Source organism: Polistes dominula, unplaced genomic scaffold (assembly GCF_049000335.1).
Source record: "Polistes dominula isolate Pdom_NZ unplaced genomic scaffold, Pdom_raw_medaka contig_28, whole genome shotgun sequence".
Lineage (NCBI taxonomy): Eukaryota > Metazoa > Arthropoda > Insecta > Hymenoptera > Vespidae > Polistes > Polistes dominula.
Genome location: NW_028300879.1, coordinates 332163 through 351623, shown reverse-complemented (window position 1 = coordinate 351623; position 19461 = coordinate 332163). Strand labels below are relative to the sequence as shown.

At 37.4% G+C, this 19461-nt stretch overlaps 1 protein-coding gene and 1 long non-coding RNA gene across 17 annotated transcripts in view; both read left to right on the top strand.

Moving 5' to 3' along the window:
• On the top strand, nucleotides 1-18036 carry LOC149033599 (uncharacterized). Of its 2 annotated transcripts, none has more exons than XR_016176915.1 (3): nucleotides 1-1089; nucleotides 11209-11393; nucleotides 11563-18036. It is a non-coding gene; the product is annotated as an uncharacterized LOC149033599 (long non-coding RNA). The 2 variants fall into 2 exon arrangements; XR_016176916.1 differs by lacking the exon at nucleotides 1-1089 and adding an exon at nucleotides 9515-10546.
• CaMKII (Calcium/calmodulin-dependent protein kinase II) overlaps nucleotides 1-19461 on the top strand; it is a 64390-nt gene that overhangs the window by 830 nt on the left and 44099 nt on the right. The window lies entirely within an intron of this gene.

The window sequence follows — 19461 nt, the reverse complement described above, 5'->3', positions numbered from 1 at the left end:
CAATTAAAAGTAATCTTTTCTTCAATAATAATGAATCCACCCTTCGAACTATTACCTTATCCTCCTACCAAACGAACAAACAGAGATACCCTAAAAAAGAACATAAACAAATATTTTTTTTTTTAAATAATTTTTTTAATTAACAAGTTTTTTCATTGATTGGCATCGTGCCTATTTGTCGACGACGAGGACGACGACGGCGACGACGACGACGGTGACGACGACGACGACGACGACGACGCGTCGGCCATGACCGTTCTCCGTCGGTTCCCATGTATTTGTAGGTATGCGTGCATGCGTGCGTGCATGTAAGTACGTCTCTTCCTCGCCGCAGTCGTCCCTTCCCATCTAACCTCTTTCCCCCCTCTTTCCCACCTTCACCACCCATCGGAGAGCAGCAGGTTCCTCTCTCTTTCTCTCTCTCTCTTTCTCTGTCTATATTTAAGCGTCAAAGCTCCTGTAGGCGCTCCAACGCTATATATAAAGCATTCAGGGCGCCTGCTACTAACGATACCGTTTTACCGACACATCTCGTGTCCACCTCTTGACTATTTACTTACTAACTTACTAACTTACAGCCGCTGCCGATGCGAAAACCCATTTGTTCAACGATCTCTCCGGGAATCGATACTTTTCACCATTCTAATCAATATGAGTTCATGTTTTCTAGGAAATTCAATTGAATGTTGAACTAATCTACATATTTAGATTATTAAGTACAATTAGATTTCCTATTTGGATATAGCAAAAGAGTTTTCATTCTCTTTCATTGTTTTTCCGCTTTTACTAGCCCCCTGTGATCTCGGTCGCGTCAGGGCTTCGGCGCGCAGCCTTCGTGTGTGCGCTAGAGCATAACGCTCTTTCTTCCCTTGCTCGTCCTTCACACCTTTTTTCCGTTTAATTTACCTTTACACTTTTTTTTTCTTCTTCCTCCCCTTTATACTCAGTTGGTTGGTTGTGTGATACGTGCGTAGTTTTATTATCGACGATATGGAAAAGTCGCGGCAAGCAACCTGCTGACTCTCCGCTTACACATACGTTATCCTCGATAATTCAAGCAACGTTCGACATTTTGCTTTTGCTAAAAAGGTAACTCCTCGTTCGTCCTTCGTTGCGATCGGTTTTTATCTTTCGCTCGTTCATGCGAACATTTCTCAATTCATCAATATAATATCGTTAGACGAATAATCCAAGATAGGAAGTTAAAACTATCGATTAGACCGAGTTTTCTTTCGATTTAACAGAGTTAGACTTCATTCAACGCGATCTCTCATATCACTTTTTCCTTTAGAACCCTTCATACTATTGAACCCTTCTTCAATATGATTGCAAGTTAGGAATCTAACGGCTTGCGACCAAACCAATTCGAATGTTGGTTTTGGCAACGTTTGGGGCTGGCATTAAGACCGGGGATAAATATTGGCTCTATCGAGAACCACTAGGGAAATACGGAATTCCCATTAGGAAGTTGCGCTTCCTCGAGTAAAACCTTCTTTTACGATCGATCGACCGACCAAATCTTCTTTCTTTTCTTTCCCTCATCTTTTTGTTTCTTTTTCTTTTTCTTTTTCTTTTTCTTTTTATCTTTCCTACGATACGAAATAAAAGCTGATTTTGAGTAATATACGACTAAGAAAAATTTAGCAATATATTATTCATTTAGAAATGCGATCACTGCTCTCAGGGGTCCATTTTCCAAGAAAACGACCTAACATACACACACACACACACATTCTTATAAATATACATGAAGGAAAAGTCGCCATTTTTGTGGGCAGATCCTTTCGGATCGGGTGACACCGACAATATGGCGCGTAGTAATGCTACACAACACTACGACGAGCTTGAACGAGTTTATTACGGATTTAGCTTTTTTCTTTCTCTCTTTCTTCCTTTCTTCCTTTCTTTCTTTCTTTCTTTCTATTTCTCATTGTCAGTCGTATAATGTAAGACAATCGGGTTTTACGACGGGGAAAAAAATAAAACCGACACCGTCGTAAGGTCTCGAAACTAAAAATACAAATAGGCGGACGGATGAACGTTAATTAAAGAGAAAATACTAGTCAGGGATAATAGGGGTTGGAAGAAAAATAAAAGGGAAATGAAGAACTCGCTAGAGAAGTTCGAGAATTGTGCGTATTATTTTTTGTTGAAATGAACAATTTTCTAATTTTGTTGTTGTTTTTCTGAGCTCGTAGTCATCGCTGCTACTTTGAGTGGCAATTAAGTTTCCAAAGTAGATGCGAGTTAACGCGTTTTCCCTTAGGAAACGGGCTTGGTTGGTTGGTTGGTTGGTTGCTTGCTTGCTATCCTTACATCTTCCTTTTCCCTCGTGAAAGATATATACGCGAATTACCAGAGTAAAACGCTAAAGAGAAGAGCACGAGCTTCTGAGATGAGAAAAGGCCGCTTTTAGGGATCGTAAACGGCGACTATTGTAGTGTAAGGGTATTTCTCTCTTCCAAGCTTTTACGGTTCTAAAGGGTCTAAAGGATCTTACGTAAATAACTACATTTATTTTTTATTTCTTTTTATTTGTTTGTTTGTTTGTTTGTTTGTTTGTTTTTTTTTTTTTTTTTTTATTGAATATCGTGGTTGCATTAGATACGATTAAAGGTATTATAAAAATACTTGAGGCTACGTAAGGATGTATAGATGTGTGTACTAGGTAAACGTGCGAGAAAGCATCGATCATGTAAGGAGTTTAGCACAAAGCCAAACGTTCGACTTGTTAACTTACAACAACGGAGAATTGTGTCAAATCGCATAGCATGGTTCGCTGACTCGTCAATGTGTTGTGTAGCTATAGTAGCACGTGTTGCGAACATTCCGTGATGTACGTAAATGATCGAACGCCATTCCTTTTCGATTCATGTTATATACATAGTCTACATAATACCTTTATGTACAACCGAACAAAAAACAAATACTACCATTCTTTTTCTATTATCTTTGCTAACGACATGTTTTTTCATTTTTTACATCATAAGAAACTTTACTCAACGACCTCGTTACGCCGCTATTTTTTTTTTCTTCCATCTCTCATTGTTTTTGCTCGTTACGAAGGATATTAGAAGTAATAGGGTGTCTTTGAAATCGATACAACGAATGAATGAAGGAAAATGAAGGAAAATGAAGGAAAATGAAGGAAATTCGGTTTGCGTTCCTAGTTTGGTCCGATTAGATCCTTTTGTCCTAGTTCGAGCGCAGGAATGGATATCGATTCGCAGGTGTACACTTTGCAATTTTTTTTCTTTCCAATTAATATTAAATTATACGAGGGAGGAATCTCGTTAAGACGAGGGTGAACGCTTTCCAATGCACTCGAGATGCACTTTTAGTTTTCTAAGCGGTTATCTTTTTTCCCCCTTTTGCTACCGAATCTCCACGTAACTCGATCGCTTTGATTATTTCCTTTTTTTATCTCTCGGAAAAATAGTGGACTACTGGTTCTATTTTTCGATTTGCAATTTTATCGAAACAACGAGATGTATGTAATTTGTAATAAAGTTTTTTCATGGTTCACTTGATGAAAAAGGAAGAGTGCTTTTCGATGTAAAATAAAGTCTCATTAAGGATATTCATTGAAAGTTGTGTTAGGTGTGTTTGCATATAAAACAAATTGACTTGTAAGTACGTTTCGAGGAAGAATTAGAAAGTTTGAGAAAGATAGAAAACCGATGGGAATATTAAAAATAGATCTCGTCCTTCGAATGATTTACTACCATACCCTGTTTGCTCTTCGACAATGCTCAATAAATATTAGATCTTGCAAAGTAAAAGTGGCAAAGGAGGAATCCTGATTGGTTTTATCGCGAGAGGATATAATAAATTTGTAAGAGGAAGTTCTGTATAGTTCTGTATCAATTGAGAGATAAAAAAAAGGTTGGGTTTGTTGAAGTTAAGTTTAGTAGTGGGCACGTGGTGGTTGGTTCTATAACTATATCTTTTGGGTTTGCTCGGTTCGGTTGGACTCGGTGGATCTCGGAGAGATTCGAGACGAGAGGGCAAGCCACCTGTCCTGTAACGTCCTCCCTGGGGACATTCCCGAGGCAACCTCGATCGATAAGCCGGCACCCTTCTTCTCCTCATTTATGTAACTACTTATATACCTCGGCTAGTATATAAGTAAGTAAAAATATATAGCTTTGCGTATAGTTGGCTTACATAAACTTTTACATACTTTTGTCGAAGCTTTAGCTCCTATTAACATTATCATCGATTCCTCCGAAGGCTTCTAGAAGCGACGAGAGCGTGTTTAACGGCAAACGGCTATTGCCTTTCAAAGGGACGACTTATTTTTTAACGCGTTGCGTTGCGTTACGTTACGTTACGTTACGTTACGTTACACCTACCAAACGATAGATATTCATTCGCCATGACAGAAATGGTTAAACGTATTGTACAATTTTTTCCACTAGTTCACGAGAGATATTCGAGATGCATCCGTTGAACGCGAATTTGTCGATCTTTTGAAAAACGATACGCCTCTCGTTCGGTAATTTCATTTATTTACGTATGTCCGATGTGATTACGTTTTTAGTATAAATATATATATGCTAACCTGCGTCCTTTGAAGCTGCCACGAACTTTGCAATATTATTTTTCAATTCATCTTGCAACTTTTATTTTCCAGATCGTCGACGCATTCATTCAGAAATATTTACTTTAGTCGATTTATAAATATTATTAACACCGCTATAATGCATTTGTAAGCTAATGCAATATTTTTGATTTGACAATAACGCGTAATCAGCGCTGAATGCAATTTGCTTTAATTCGTGTGGAAAAGCGCAACTGCAACACAACACCTAGTATTATCGTTGTTTTTTCTTTTCTATACAAAGTTACTACACAACACAATTCGTACTAACGCGTGTAATATACACGAATTTGTACCTCTTGTGTATTTTTTCTCTCTCTCTCTCTCTCTCTCTCTCTCTCTCGCAAAGGTAACATCATGTTTCGTGGCTAATATTTTTCTATGCGTTGATAAAAACTCGAGTCAGAAAGATACGGAGATTTTATTTATAACCCGTTGCATGCATCTTGTTTATGCCTTTACTTCATTACATTGACACGATGAAATAATATAAATAATAATTACAATTCTATAATACTATTGTTCGTAATAGAGTTTTACCATTACTTCAAATTTCAGGATAGATAAGAAGAAGAGTTTTTTGCACTGTTATCGTTTCATGTAAAATAGAAATTTTCTACATTTTACAATCTCGGAAAAGGAAAATTAATTTATTACGAGTTGGCAATATTTTGGAATAATGTCAAAGAAAAAAAGATGAAATATCTCGGACTTGAGAGAGAGGTACTTTGGCAAGTTTGATGTTCGATCAAGCGTTTAGGGGGAGGAAAAACGATGATAGAAATACGATGAAAGATATCTTAGGGAAGACTTTTGAAAGATACGTTATCTCGACGGAATGAGATTTCCCAATGGAAATACATTTATTAATCCATCCATCCATCCATCCATCCATCCATCCATCGTTCCCGATCGTTGAGAAAAAGTTCACGGAAATGATGAAATTCCATTCTTCTTGCGTTGCATATTTCTACAGGGCCTATTTTCGGTTTGTACCATACGCTATTATTAGACGGTTAATACGCGTGTAACTCGAAAGAAACCAACATTTCCCCTTTTGCTCAAAATTCGATAGGAATAGGAGTTTCCTCGAGGATTTTCCCACGAAGACGATGAAATTTCAGGCGAAGATTTAAATTGGATTTACGCATGTCGCTTATATCGATATTGGAAAGGCAAGGTGTAGGGAAGCACCTAGCATCCTAGCTAGGATCCTACGTAGGTTTATTAAATCGACTAGCGAGAGAGAGTGCTTCTACTTGCAAACTTTCAAATTACATTTTCGTCAAATAGGATTATTCGATGATTTGAAAGAAAATTCTTTGCGATTAATGACGATAGTTGGCTTGACTCTACTACATTTATTCTACTAACTAGTGCGTAGAGAAAAATGATCAGAAAAAAAAAACAAGATGGATACGCCTTCGGCAATGCGGCTTTCCGAGTTCTCTCTCGACGTAGATAATCCAGCTTTGCCACGGCTTTCGAAGCGAGTGACAAGCGTGCAATCTAAAAATAATGCGAGGGGTGTGAGGGATGCGAGGGGTGACACGGCGCCAAGGTCCGTTCCTTAACTATCCTTATTTACGATACACAGTTTCTCTTGTCGTTCCTTTTCTTTTCTTTTCTTTTCTTTTCTTTTCTTTTAAGCATCAATTTAGATATCGAGGGAAAAGTTCCAAAGTAATTTGATCAAGTTGTAAGAGTTTTTCGTCCCTTCGACTTCGGATATCGTTCGTCTCGAGATATATCATTTTAAATGTAATAAAAATTCGAATCCAAGCACGTTTTCGAAATTCCATTTGGCCAATTCGTTTAGAAAATATACAGTACTATATGATTTTGATAAAAACCATAGAGAGTAGAGTTTGTTAGAATTGTTGTAATTTGTTAATACGACGGTAGAATTAGTTTCGTGCAGTTAGCTCGTAAATCGACGCGGCAAAATGCGATATATATCGCACTTTTCGTGCCGTTTATCTGCGTTATGCGCTAGGTATATGCGCTAGGTATATGCGCTACTTACCTAAATGCATGCATACGTAAAGATTCAAATCTTAAGAAGAACAACGAGAGAGGAACGCGTGTCCATTTTCGACGTATCTAGATTTATTACCAACTTCCTCTTACTACCGACATCATTTTTTATCGCGGTTGGAGAACCACGACAAAAAGTCAAAAGACAAAATGTAATTTTCCGCTGACACATTATTCGCGTATGATTAATTAATTAATAGAAAAAAAAAAAAAAAAAGACAAATTGTAACTAGAACCCGGTGGCGGGGGAGGAGGTAGGTCATTTTTGGTCGTCCCTTTTTCTTCCTGATCGAAAGTTTTTTGGGCGGTTGCCCGGTGAGAAGAACAATAAGAGAAAGAAATAAAGAAGCGATGGTAGACGTTGGCGCATCCTGCTGCGCGAATGATTAAGGAAACAAGACAAAAGACTCACCCTCCTAGCAGCACCCCTTCCACCAGGAATCGCGGAAAAGGCATTGTCGTTTCGAAACTGGGACGACGGAAAGTTTATTTCGTGGACGAAGAGCTCTAGCGTTTTCCTTCATCCAAATTCTATTCAATAAATAAATAAATCATCGAGAATTTGAAAATAATAGGGGTTTGCCGCGTATTTACAATATTCACTGTATATTTATCGTAGAGCGGTGCGTTTGTTGGCGTCAAAGCGTTAGTTCCGGTCCGCGTAATTTATTTTATCCGGCGATCGAACTTCCGATATAACTTTGTGCTTAGACCACCAACAACTTTCTCCAGGGTGTTTCTCTCTTTGTGTCGCGTGTAAGGGCCACGATAATTACTTTCCCGAACGATAACGACTATTATTTCTTGCTGCTCGACGAGAAACGTTTATGCACGCCACACTGTTGTTATCGACTATGTCGTTTCTTTGATACCTGTTCTGTGCTTCTACTCTACTATCTTCCACTGTCCTACCAACGTACCATTGTGCTGTGTGTGTGTGTGTGTGTGTGTGTGTGTGCTCTAATTTCCGTTTTCACTCGTCAAATAATTCCAACAGAAACCTACTGTCCTAATATCTTTCCTAGCGGTTGCATGTTCGATAATCTTTTATAGTTGCTTTCTTTTTTCTTCACCATTTTCTTGGCTTTTAATTTGAACGTCTACGAAGGACTCCTTGTAATTCTTTAGCTCGGCTTCTCTATATCATCGTGACACAACATTAGGCATTTAGCCAAATGCCGTTCTCATTACCATATGCGATCGAGTCCGTGCCCTTTCCAAATGGAAAAAGCCTTTTAATGGATTCTCTTACTCTCGACCGATCAAATCGACGATGAAAAACGTCAAATAAAGAAAGGCAAAAAAAAAACTGGAAAAAGAAAACTCTTGTCTCTTCGTGTACGATACTCGAGAACACAGCATCATGTATAGGTAACGCATGTCGTAACTAACTAAGCACAGGTGGTACATGTGACTAATTAGTAGCACGTATCAAATTACGTTGGTCGCATAGCTGCTCAAGAGATGAGGGAAGAGACAAGATGTCTTCTTCAAATTAAACAACAAAATCTACATTTTTCTTATTTTTATTATTTGTCCTTGATAGTTGTTTTTTTTTTTTTAACCATCTCGACTTACTCCGACTCGTTATCGATTGGTACGATAAATATAATATATTATATAATATTTTTCGCATATGGCAATTAGACGTAATCCATTAACGTGATATTCCCTTTACCCTTTAGTAATGAAGCTAGGTAGGTACATTAATTATTCTATTCGTTCATCCTGAAGAAAACATGTGCCATGACATAAACTCGTGTGCGGATATCGATCGAGAAAAAGGTGGCGGGTGGGCGTAAAATTTGTAGAAAGGTTCGCGAGCCCTCGTGGGACACTTCCACCGTACCGATGGACGTCGATTTCCGGTTACAGGATTACGGTTCGTGGCCCCTGGCACGAAACAAGCATTCGCAAAGTGTTCCCCTTACTCTCCCCCTTACTTCATCGATAAAAGCAATTTCAGCGAGTACACCATCGATACTTAAGGATATCGACTATACGTACTTGAACGTTTATTGCCTATCCAACCGGACCCAAGATCGATCGTCCATTTTTTTTTTTTTTTTTTTTTTATATTTTTACTATGAAATTGATTCAATGCGTTTCCGCTTTTTTTGCAATAACGTCATTTTCGAGCAAAGGAAATATATACAAAGACAATAGAAATTGGCAAAAGTAGGTTGGTAGGTAGGTAGGCTCGATCGTAGCTTAAATCCTGCGTTGGACACGTTGACCCAGTTATATCTACTATTATTAGCAATCCGGACAAGCAGTTATGTAAGTCTGTTATCCTGCCGTTGCGGTGCCCAAAAGCGTGACTGTTCTTACGGAACATTTTAACGGAATACGAAAGTAAATAAAAAAGATGAATGGGAGCAGCATCTCTTAAATTGATATCTTTGAAAAAAGGACTCGATCAATCGACGATCAACTTTCTTAGTTTATTTCATTTCATTTTTCTGTTCATTCGAAGCCTTAGTCGTTCGAACGTTTGCACTATCATGCTATGTCGTGCTAAGGCTTCTGAAATGCTATAGAAATATCTTTCTTAATGTAATAACTTTTCAATAAATTATATAATTGGTATTTTTACGGTCAAAGTAATACCTTCCTTTTGTTATTTTCACGTCGTACTACTATAAACGTAGCATAACGAAGATGAAACATTAGTGTTCTAGATAATAACGTAACGCGTTTGGATGACGTTACTTGCATTCTATACCTATATACATGGATAGTTTGAAAAGAAAACCAGAGATTACCATATATCACTATATTTACCACACGCTGGCAGGAGATCTTCCTGTTTACACGCTTAAAGCCGATCGAATCGATGAACGTGCTTCTCGATAATTTCAGAAGGAACTCTCTCTCTGTATTCAACAAGTCTATCAAAGATTATAAACATTTTTCAATTCCTAATAATATCCAAAATTGGTAGATACAATTTATAATCAAATACTTTGCTTAATTTTCATTTATATTTTAATATCAACATTGATCTTCGTGAATATGTATAGGTATATGTGAAAGTATCTAAATATAGATGTATGCATAATAGGATTTGTTAAAAAAAAAAAAAAAATCTTACTAAATATTCATTTATATTTGAATACTATCATTGATCTTTCTGATATGTACGTACGTATGTATGAACGTTTGTATGTACATACATAAATAAATATGTCGATCGAATATGCAGTCTCACGTATGCGGAATGTGATACTCTCGACGATTCGTTATATCGAAACAATAAATACCAAGAGAGAGGGAGAGAGAGAGAAATATGCGGAAACGATAAATGAAAACTCGGGCATTAAACGGCGAAGATCTTTTGGACGCTTTGCGTCCTTGAATTTGCGCCTTAAAAAGTCAAAGAAAGATAAGGGGGGTCGAACCACCAACCGAAACTAGTTGCACAAACTATACAAGTTTTTCCTTTTCTATGTATTGAAATAATTTATTTGATAAACATTTGGTTATATAAAATGTTAGAATGACATTGCGTACCTAATATCAATAAAAAGAAAAAGAAAATGTAGAAGAATATGGGAATGTCCTGCTGGAGAAGGAGAGGATAAGCGCAGGGCCGTGCCTTTGGCGTTCAATGCCCTAGGTTTCTCCATCTCTCTTTCTCTCTGTCTCTCTGATTCGCGCGCGCGTTGGAGAACGAAGTATCGACCGGTTAAAGCTATTCCCGGCCGGCTGAAGCGGCCAACTTTGCCACCCCTATCGAGCGAGTCTCCCCACCCTTGCACCCTCGTGCACCCTCGGAGCAACGTCGCATCAGCCGTTTCCATCATCCTTATCCGCGGCTAACCTTAACGTCCAAGAAAAACGTCCACTCGATCAGCAGGTGTTATTTTTTTCAACCCTAACTATCTTCCTAATCGACCTTACTAAGTAATTGCTTAATATATTTTCTTTTCTTATTTCTTTTCTATTTATTATTTAGCTAGGAAGGTACTGCCAAGATTTATGCTAACGATAGGATTTAGTCGAAAGGACGGTGGTCCACCATTTTTCAATCTTTTCGTTCCATTTTCCTTCCTCCTCTTTGTCTTTGCAATAAGAAAGAAGGAAAAGAGAAACATATAGAGAGAAAATGCTTGGGATATATTTTTACTGGCTCCTGTGAAAATGTCGAGAGTCGAGTAAATAATAACGTGTGTCAACGAAACGAACCTAACGCTCCTGAGTATCATCGCGTTGCTCTCCATATGTATATAATATGTATATTTATATGTATGAAGAAATAACGGGCATATATTTACTCAAACTCACGTGTTGTGTGTGTCTCTACGCCTACGACAAAATGGCGGTGTCACGTGTGAAAGCGTGCCTTTTCTTCCAATTTTTTCCATTAATATTATTACACAATTTTTCGACAAAAATGGATTTTCCTGGCATTGTGCGAATGATGGAAATTTATTGAACGACCTCGGCTAAAATAAAAGAAAAATACAAGAGATAGTAGCCGACCGATGGCATCACGCGCGCGCGTGTCCCATGTCGAAAAGAAATAATTCATATTCCCTTTTATTTTTTTTTTGCCCACCATGAAGATAAAGTTCTTCTCGTGGTTGGTTCGCGTGCAACGCGGTTAACTGCGTGGAAGGAAGGAAGGAAGGCACGTGACTTTAACGGCATGCATAAATGATATATACACCGAGCGATTTGTCACGCAATAGTTCATGCCAGCAACGACTTGTACAGGAAAATAATCAACAGAGAAAATACAAATAAAAAGGTTAAGTGAATTCTCACACTATCCCTTTTTTACTCGATGACTCCCCCAATTTCATTTTATTATCCTTTACACGATAGCTATCTTTGCAAAAATACAATACTCTTGTATAATTTAGTTGAACATACGTACAGGATTTTTTCAAAAAATAACAATGTATTATATTTGTTAGGACACGCGGCGGGCCACGTTAACAAACCACACACAGTGTTGATGATAGTCTGTGGCGAGTCTTGTGCTTAAGACAAGAAAAGGATGAAAGGGTGAGAAAAAAAAGGGACTAAAGAAAGAAGAAAAAGATGAATAAAAAGAAATAGAAAAAGGGAGGACGTTCGCGCGTGTTACACTGGCTGCAATTCATTCTTTCTACCAGAAGGTAGGTAGGTAGGTAGGTAGGTAGGTAGGCAGGCAGGCAGGCAGGCAGCCTCCTTTTTGTGACGTGGACGCGGTGGATGAACGCGAAACGCCGGCAAAACTATTGCGATGTTCCGTCTCTCTTTTTCTTTTTCTTTAGCATGTACTACCTAGAGACACACAAAACGCATCTAGTAGCACACTGTGTTGTGCTGCTGTGTTGTGTGTTCCCCCTCGAATGGAGGAAGGGGATGCCTCGGCTCGCCGTTCCATTGTTTTTTCCATACTCCGGCGGCAGACAGTTGACACGGAACAATGCAACGCGAACTTTATGTGTCTATCTATGCAACAGCAGCTAGAGAGATAAAAAGAGAGAGAGAGAGAGAGAGAGACACACATTTTTTTCCTATTTTTTTTCTGTCTATTCCATTTTTGTCTTTTTTCTCTGGTCAATCGTTCGAAACATCGAATATTAAATAATAACACGGCAATTTTCAAGAACTTGGATTAACGATATCGATACCAACTTGATAACGCATCGGAAATTGATTTGTTTTTGCCGAGGCAAGGGAAGGGAAGGGAAGGGAAGGGGGGCAAGTTCGAAAAGATTCTTTTTTTTTCTTACACGCTAGATCGTATGTATTACGAATTAGAATCGAGTTAGAAAGTCATTTATAAATTATCATTGTTCTCGTAACGAGCAACCAGGGATTCGAAGATAGTCGTCTACTCTAGGGAAATTATCCTGCAAGCATTTCGAGGTCATCGCTTTGATGGGAGATTGCACTCGATCTCTGCTAATACCGGAGGATAATTCTTTTTATCTTTCAAACGACGATAAAAATATCTACTCGCGTATTTATCTTTTTTGTTCAGAATAAAAGTTTCTTTATTAGATTTCGAATAATTCATTGAAAGTATCATTTAATTTTTAATCATTAACACTTAAAGTCAAGGTGAAATCTTGGATTGAACTAAAAGAAAATACAATAAGAAAAAGAAATAATTTGATTTTTTCTTTGGATTGTAATAAATAGAAAAAGGGGAAGGAATATATACCTATGTGTTACAATATATCTTAGGGAGTAGAGATAGATGGTTCCGATAATATAATAGAAGATTAGGAAATATAGCGGAGTGGTGGTTCGTTCAGTAGTATTCGTTAGAAGGAACGTTCGCAACGTGGTGGGCAACGGACACAACCTGGTGGGAAAAGATCAATAGGCAGTAAGCGGTAAAGCCTCCATCGAGATACCAAGCACGTATGCGCTACTATCTACGAAATAACCCTGAGTCTTCGACCCCCTATACATATGTTTCAATTTACATTTATTTATTGTATATTTCAATGTTCCAATTTAACCAGTTAAATAAGAAGAGTGTTACAAGCTCTCTCTCTCTCTCTCTCAGAAGAAAGACAGAAACATTTAGTTGATTTTAATAAAAATACAAGAAATTATGTGTATTAGGATTGTACCTGCAACACGAACGGCGGGGTGGTGGTGGCGTATGCAAAGTGCAGGAGCACGTTTTACGACCTACCACGTTACGCGTACTGATCTTACGCTATAGACGCTCGTAAAGCCGCGGGTCAGGATTCTGCAGGATATGCGCGCGCATCCTCGCTATTCTCGCTCCAAATTTTACAAAATGATCAATGATATCAACTTTATAACATGATCATCCTTTTATTGTTAACGACAACCTGACCATTATCAAATATTCTCCCATACTTTTTCTACAAGATAACTTTGGAAATGTTAATCTCTATCGTATGACAGTAGTTATGATTATTACTATTATTATCGTTATCATTTCCACTTGGACATTTTCTTATCGTACCTATGCGTACAAACGCCACCACTATTAATGTATGATACTTTCAAATGTGCTGAAACATTTGAAATCTTTTTTTCTTTCTTTAAACAAAGAGAACAAACGGGAAAAATACTCGTCTAAAACTCGAGTAAAATAGATTACGAATAATACATTTCCCGCAATGCATGGTAGTAGAAAATGCGAACACATATCACGGATTGTAGTCAGTCACGACTACAACAACAGACCTGTCAGAGAGCTTTGAAAATATGCCTTTTTTTTCTATTTTCTTATGCTTTATGATGGTTACATCGAAAATCTACATATACACATATTTCATGCGCGTCATAATATAAATAATATAATTTCACGAAAGCTTTCATTTTTCAAGCGAATACGCGTAATAAAAATGTTGATGCAAATAAAATGCACTGGAATCCACCCTGATACCAGCCCTGCTACGCGAATATTAGATTTTTATCTAGGGAGGAAAAGATAGAAGGATTATTTGAAACTAAGGAAGTTACGCTTAGGGGTGTGCCATCCCTCTCGTTTGCCATCTCTCGTTCGTTCGTTCGTTCGTTCGTTCGTTCGTTCGTTCGTTCGTTCGTTCGTTCGTTCCTTACGCCCTAGTTACACACTCGATTCAAGGCCGTGCGCAATGCAAACTTCTCTCTACGTCAAAGGATGCATAGATAGATATCTATGTTCTCGTCTTTCGTGATACTAATTGTAAAATAAACAAAACAAGGAATGCGAGCATACCTACTCGAGTATATACTTGCTCGGATAGAAGAAGAAAAAAAGAAAACAAGTAAAAAATAGGTTGAGTAGCTCTCCCGTCCTTTTTGCCTTCGGTGAACGCTATAACCGCAAGTGGCCATTCGTGATAGACGCGAAGGTCGTCCAACGAGGATGAAGAATATTCTCTCTCTCTCTCTCTCTCTCTCTCTCTCTCTCTCTTTTAACCGCTGATCGCGCCAACAACATCTATCTATCTTTATCTATCTTTACCCTTTTTTCCTTCTTCTTCTTTTCTTTTCTTTTTTTTCCCGTCGTTTTTATTTTATGTTTTTTTTTTTTACCCCACCCATTCTTCCTCCTACTTCTTTTTTCTTCTCTCCTTTTTTTCTCCCGACCCTATTTTATATATTTTTCTTCCCGGCTTGGTGCTTACACAGCAGAAGATCGACAGACGAGATACTCGAGCCCTTAGAAAATTTCTAGGTCGTTGCGACAAATAAAATCGTTACTCGTCTATTATATATTTTATTATATTATATTATATTGCATTTACTTTCGTTTTTTAATTAAACAAAGTTGATACACACAGGGAAAAAAACTTACTGAAACAAAATGACGAATAACTAAATTTGTGGTCGGTAATGTTTATCTATTATGTGGTGAAACGATTTACGTATCGTTCGTTCATTCGTTCGTTTTGAAGTTCCATGCGTGAAACGAATATTCGATACTGCTGCGCCTCATCCCACCAACCTTACGATCTTTCGGCTCGTTTAATTCGTACGAGCTGATCGGTTAAGGCAGTCAGTTTAATTAGTTCCTCTTCCCTCTTTCACACATACGGGCAATGCAGATGTGCGTGTGCACACAGAGAAAGAGAAAGCTATGTGCAACTCGGTTCTCTATAGAGGAATCAAGCAAATCGAAATGCCATCGCATCGTATCGGTTGTGACGACCGATCAATTTCATCGGGGCCGGGGGCGGCAGCTTCACCCTGAAATCATTGCACCACCAAGTACATTCTCGTTGTATTCCAAGAGTAGAAACTATAGAGATAAACAGATGGATGGTTGGATGGATGGATGGATGGATAGATGGGTATATAGATAGAGACTTTGACGGGTGTACTCTTCTGTCGTGCAATGTAGCCGACTCGAGTCGGGGACACTCTTCTCTAGTAGGTGTACTACTTTCAAAGAGTGAGACGTTCTCTTGGAGAGAATATCCGTCTGGACAACGGATAGACATCGATTGTCACAAAATGTTCCACGATTTATAATACTATATATAACAAGTTACTACTCAATCAATTCCAAACTAATTTCGACAGACAAAATGTACATATTTTAGCATACTTCTTACAATTTTAAAGCCATTCGAAATTTATCATTTGAAGCTTCTCCATCGTTTCAACTTTGTACGAACGTTTGAGATATATACGTTGAAACCACTAAATGTGCAAGTAGGGGAACTCTGCTAATCGTGTTTATTAGCGTGTCCATTACCTACCCTCGACTGATTTCACTTGCAAAGTGAATTGAACATTCGGCTCAACATTTTCATAGATTTCCATGTAGGGAAGTAACTGCTCGTGTGAATTTATTTATTGAGCGCGGTTAGGATCGTTCGTATTATTACGCTTACTTTTAACGCAATAATCATTATGTTTCGTTAGCTTGAAAGTCTATCAACGTCGTATAATATTGTAGCATTCGAATTACCGTCCCGTTAATTATGCGTACCCTAAACGTTTCCCAGACAAAGAGATTTGCGTCTACCAACCTCGTTGTCTAATTGTAGTAAACTACCCGGCGCTGATGCGAACCAAATTCTACCTATTCACTTCGGTGTTTCTCTAGCCTACCTATCGAATGCAATCAAACCTTCCTACTTAACTGCTTCCCTTGACATTACCCTAAAAAGAGAAATGAATGAGAATAAAGGAAATAAAATACATAATAAAATACATAATATACAGTAGATATATATATATTTAGATATATAAGAAAAGTGAATCTGAACGTTGTAGTTTTACATAATTCATAGAATCCGGTGAACAGACGCCTCGTTGAGTTTTGCACAGACCTTGCTACGTGTTTTTAGCGCGCTCTCTCTCTCTCTCTCTTGCGTCGATATGTTACCGGAACCAATTATTTGTTTCCGCAAATCCCAGCGAATGAATTTACACGAACGACGCTTATTGTCGAGAGAAATTATTTCTACGAGTTTACTACCATTCATTCCTCTTTCCCCTACGTACAAATTCCGAATAGAAAAATAAGGTGAAAAATAAAAAAGTAAGTTAGCGAGTGTTGAGAAAGGAAGGAAAAAGATGGGATACGATAAATCGTGTCGAGGATTTCGTGAACTATCCTTGCGAGGAAACAACTCATTTTTTTTTCTTTTTATCTCACATATTCTCGCGAATCACTTCTTTTATATACATTTTTCTTTTCTATACATACATGCATAGAAAAGAATTAGAAAATGATGAAATCTAACAGCTAATATTTTTCTATTTTTGAAGTGAAAACTTCTTTAGAATCTATTCTAGATTCTTCCGAAACTACTCAAACTTATCTTAATGAAATTTATTTGATTTCACATGATTTTTTCCAACTTAGCACATAGCACAATGTTAATCGCCATTTTTTATTAAATTATTTTTTATTACTTATTTAAAGATTTTTTATTTAGAAATTATCTAGGTACTGTAAGGTTCTTTCAATAGATAGCCCTGTATTACAATACAATTGTTTCGATATATTTACGTCTCGAAGTTTGGTTTTCTTTGAAGGTTTCACTTCTACCGTGTGTGATCTGCGCAGATCTGTTTTTATTTTATTTTATTTGATAAATATACAGTCGTAGAAAGGAAATATAAATTTAGTAATCAAACGACGAGTGATAAACTAACGAGAAATAATCTAATAGAGTGCAATCAGATATCGAGAAATAAAAGGTTATGATAAAAAAACATGATATTTAATCTTTGGTTAGCATTCAATGAATACGCTCGGCTACGACGAATTATGAAAACAATGTTCAATTATTTTCCTTTGTTATAATAGGAAATCTATGTATGTGGATAGAGGTGTATATGTACATACATGCACGCATATAGTCAAAACGATGATGATTCATAGGGAGATAACGAAATGCGGGTAGAGATTTTTGTATTTTCAAGTATATATATATTACAGATACGTTACGGTCAATGTACATAATCCGGGCATTGTATAGATTGGCCCCGAAGTATTCTTCTTTCCCCATCGAATGCAGGATTGCGTCAGAATTTTTCTTCCCATCTGGATATTTTCGTTACATACGAGAAATAAACAGAAGTATTACTTCTCTATAATAGAAAAGTTTGGTGCCAACGTAGTGGAGGGCTGACAAAATCAAAGCCTATTGTGATTTTTCATGCTTACGCTACATAAATGAAACTCATACTTATATATATACGTAGAGGAAAGGTGACAAGTTTTCCATGAATTTTTCAAGGGTATACGTAGGGTTGTCATCCCCCTCATTTCCACAACCACCATTTTTCGCCCTTACAACGTGGCAATTTTGATAGTCAGGCTGTTGAGATATAAGTACGAAAAGTAATGATTCTCTAAACACTACATCCAACTGATGCATATATTCTAGGTTGACCAAAACCCTCTGGACATTCTATACAATGCCCGGATTCTCTGCATTGATCGATTCTCTGATATATATATATATATATATATATATATATATATATATATATATATATATATATATATATATATATATATATATACGTTTAAACGATTCTCTCTGGATATTCTCGAGAGACGAACAATTTACAATTCATTGATTTGCGTATAAAGATGGGGATAAAAATAATATCGTCTATTATTATAGACGAAAATCTTAGAACAGCTTGAGAAGAAGTTGCTTGCTTGCTTGCTTGCTTGCTTTTGCCTTCGTCGAAATCAATTAAATATAATATTATTGTTCGAGTATTTTATTGGAATAATTAGTTTATTTAATTTTTTAACAATCAAATAGTTGCAAATATTAGAAATATGTTATTTAATAAGAGTATAAAAAAACACGTGAAAGCAAGTATGTTGTAGTAGTCGGAAGGGTGGAGATAGAGTCGGTCAGGGGGGTGGTTTTGGTGGTGGTGGTGGTGGTTTGCGGCAAGAGAGGGTAGGAATAGGTGGCAGCACGATCTTCGGTAATGATTGGTAGTCATGGAAACGAAGCGGAGCGTGCCTCGCCCTTTTTCCTCTCGGATGGCGCCTTCGAATGGCGCCTTCAAATGGCGCCTTCAAATGGCGCCTTCAAATGGCGCCTACGAATGGCGCCTCCAATGGCGCCTCGTCCTGGCGCCTGCAAAATCTAACATTAAAGTAGTACCGTTAGTAGTACCCTACTACCCTTCTTCCAACTTTCACTATTATAGTATTTTAACGACGTACTTACTCTCGTCATCGAGTTTCAATCACAATTATCTTTTTCTAATCCTCCATGAGAAATTTTCTAAAGGAATTCTATTAATTCATATTCTCTAAAGATATTATGTCCATTTTTTTTCTTATTTAACTTGCTAATGAATATCTTTTTCATTTGAAATTGCAATGCAAGCCATAAGAATAATAATAACGATAAATCATACCCCTTTTTTCCCTTTTTTCCCTTTTTTTTGGTCCGAGGTCACCTGACCTAACAAAGTCATCCCTCTTTTTATTCTCCGGTCAGGTCAGCTCGTGCAGACGGCTTTCCGCGTTCCAGAGCTTTTCTCTATCCCTCTGTCACATTAGAGAGGAAAAATTGTTAATCCTTCCTGCACATTAAAAACTTCCTTCCCGTGAATTCCCCTTTTGCGATTATTTATTTCCCGTCCACCGCCCACCGTTCACCGTCCGATGATTCGAAGAAAAATACAAATTCCAATGCTTTGTAGGTATTACACACACACACACACACACACAAATAATTCTGAAATTCTACGAATCGATGCGTAACATTGCGTCAACTTTTATTACTTAAATAATATTAACATTTTATTGCGAACTTTGATCAACATAGGTTTATTTAAGGTTACGCGACCAAACTGTTGTATAAACCGTGAATAATATTTTTTGCTACTTTGGAGCTTTGAAAAATGTATGG